Consider the following 3408-nt stretch of genomic DNA (forward strand, 5'->3'; position numbering starts at 1 on the left):
CTTCATCATTTCCAATAGAGGACTTGAGGCAAATCCAGCCAAAATCCGAGCTTTGTCACAATTGGCTACACCAACGGACCTTAAACAGGTCCAAAAACTAGCCGGATGCGTGGCAGCTTTAAGTTGCTTTATCTCTAGACTAGGAGAAAAAGGATTGCCACTTTATTGCCTCCTCCAACGCACCGGCCACTTCAAGTGGACGGATGCGGCAACGGCCGGACTATAAGAAATAAAGGCTCTTTTAGTAAGCAACCCAATCCTGGCCGCGCCAAACGTCGGTGAACCCATGTTATTATACATCTCGGCAACACACCAGGTGGTGAGCGCGGTACTCGTCGTCGAGCGAGAGGAAGACGGACAGAAATTCCCACTTGAAGTCTAGGGGCATCCCGGTATACTACGTATCGACAGTCCTCACACCATGCAAATCCATGTACCCTCATTACCAAAAGATAGCATATGCGGTCTTTATGGCATCCCGGAAGCTACTGCACTACTTCCAAGAGTGCTCGATCACGGTGGCTTCCAAAATACCACTCAATGACATAATAAACAACCGCGACGCTACGGGCCGGATTGCCAAATGGGTGATAACCCACAAGTATAGGGGATCAATTGTAGCCTCTTTCGATAAGTAAGAGTGTCGAACCCAACGAGGAGCTAAAGGTAGAACAAATATTCCCTCAAGTTCTATCGACCATGATACAACTCTACGCACGCTTAACATTCGCTTTACCTAGAACAAGTATGAAACTAGAAGTACTTTGTAGGTGTTTTTGGATAGGTTTGCAAGATAATAAAGAGCGCGTAAATAAAAACTAGGGGCTGTATAGATAAAGACACAATAAAGTAAATATAGCGAGTGTGGAAAAGTGGTGGTAGGAGTGGCGAAATTGTCCCTAAGCAATTGACTAGTTTACTAGACCGATAGCAAGTTTTATGTGGGAGAGGCCATTGCTAGCATGTCATCCCTGACTCGGAATTCTATGCACTTATGATTGGAACTATTAGCAAGCATCCGCAACTACTAACGTTCATTAAGGTAAAACCCAACCATAGCATTAAGATATATTGGTCCCCCTTCAATCCCGTATGCATCAATTTCTATGCTAGGTAGAAGCTTCTGTCACTCTTGCCCTCCAATACATAGTCCTATCAACATACAACTAACCCTATGGTGTGATCCACGCGCGCGATCATATGATGGGCACCAAAGGACAGCAACATAACCACAAGAAAATTAAATCAATCATAGCAATTCATCAACCACCGATAGGACAACAAAAATCTACTCAGACATCATAGGATGGCAACACATCATTGGATAATAATATGAAGCATAAAGCACCATGTTCAAGTAGAGGGTACAGCGGGTTGCGGGAGAGTGGACCGCTGTAGATAGAGGGGGGAAGGTGATGGAGATGTTGGTGAAGATGGCGGAGGTGCTGGTGAAGATCGCGGTGATGATGATGGTGGCCACGGCAGCGTTCCGGCGCCACTCGAAGAGAGGGGGAGAGGGGCCCCCTTCTTCTTCTTCTTCCTTGACCTCCTCCCTAGATGGGAGAAGGGTTTCCCCTCTGGTCCTTGGCCTCCATGGCATGGATGGGCGAGAGCCCCTCCGAGATTGGGTCTGTCTCTCTGTCTCTCTCTGTTTCTGCGCTCTGGTATTCTTCCCTTTCACCGTTTCGTATATATATATGGACATCCGTAACTCCGATTGGATTGAAACGTTCGCCCATATTTTTCTCCGAAAATTAGCTTTCTTGCGGCCAAAGTAGAACAGCAACCGCCTTACAGGGGGCCCACGAGGGTTAGGGGCGCGCCCAGGGGGTGGGCCCCCCCTGCCTCGTGCCCCCCTCGGGCACCGTCTCGTGTTGATTCTTCTTCCCATATTTTCCAAATATTCCAAAAATATTCTCCGTCCGTTTTTATCCCATTTGGATTCCGTTTGATATGGGGTTAACATAAAACATGCAACAAACAGGAACTGGCACTAGGCACTGGATCAATATGTTAGTCCCAAAAATAGTATAAAAAGTTGTCAAAAGTATATGAAAGTTGTAGAATATTGGCATGGAACAATCAAAAATTATAGATACGACGGAGACGTATCAATGGGCCATTGATCTCCTGCCATTCGACATAACATACAAACCGCGCCAAGCCATTAAATCCCAAGTATTGGGCGACTTCGTTGCCGAATGGACAGAGGCCGAACTCCCTTAAGAGTAAGGCACATATTCCAACTGGGTCATGCACTTCGATGGCTCTAAAATGTTGGCCGGCTTAGGAGCGGGTGTTGTCTTAACATCCCCCACTGGAGATATAGTCTAGTACGTACTCCAAATATTATACATAGACTCCAACAATGCAGCCGAATATGAGGCCTTACTGCACGGTCTTCGGATGGCTGCCTCCATGGGCTACAATGCCTGGAGGTGCGCGGGGATTCAAATCTCACAATATCCCAAATAAATAGAGACTTCGACGCCAAAGATCCGAAGATGGCGGCCTATCGTAACGCCATACTCAAAATATCAGCTCGGTTCGAGGGACTCGAGTTTCATCATGTGGCTCGAGAAAGTAATCAAGCGGCGGATGTCCTTGCTCGCATTGGCGCCAAGAGCGACCCCGTCCCGCCTAACATCTTTCTGGAAAGGCTCTTCAAGCCTTCCGTGGTGTGGCAGGGGGAGAGCAGCAACACTAGTCCGGATCCGATTATACCCCCAGATTCCGATCACAATACCGGTTTCATCGGGGGCTCAGCCACCGAAATAACACCATCGGCCCATCTAATAATGGCAGTAATTGCCCCATGGACCGAACCCTTCTTGGCCTACCTTAATAGGCGAGAGCTCCCTGAGGATCAGAATGAGGCTTGCTGCATTGTCCGGCGCTCGAAAGCCTACAAGGTCCATGACGGAGAGCTGTACAAGAAAAGCGCTACCGGAGTCCTTCGAAGATGTATCTCCGAAGAAGAGGGACGGCAGCTTCTGGCCGAAATCCATGCTGGTCTCGGCGGTCATCACGCCACGGCTCGGGCCCTTGTAAGTAAAGCCTTCCGTATAGGTTTCTTTTGGCCGACGGCCCGAGCAGATGCACAGGACCTTTTCCAACGTTGTATCGGCTGCCAGCTTTTTGCCAATCAAAGCCATATGCCGCCTACCGCTCTGCAAACAATCCCCATTACTTGGCCTTTTGCGGTCTGGGGAGGAAGCCACAAGAAAAAATATTTGCTGCTCATGGTAGATAAATTCACCAAGTGGATAGAGGCCAAACCAGTTAAAATGGCCGAGGCCGGACCAGTGATAGACTTTATATCAGGTGTCATGCACCGTTATGGTGTCCCACATAGCATCATCACCGATAACGGCTCGAATTTTACAGCCGATTAAGTGAAAACCTTGT

This window comes from Triticum aestivum, chromosome 4D (assembly GCF_018294505.1).
Source record: "Triticum aestivum cultivar Chinese Spring chromosome 4D, IWGSC CS RefSeq v2.1, whole genome shotgun sequence".
NCBI classification, from domain to species: Eukaryota; Viridiplantae; Streptophyta; class Magnoliopsida; order Poales; family Poaceae; genus Triticum; species Triticum aestivum.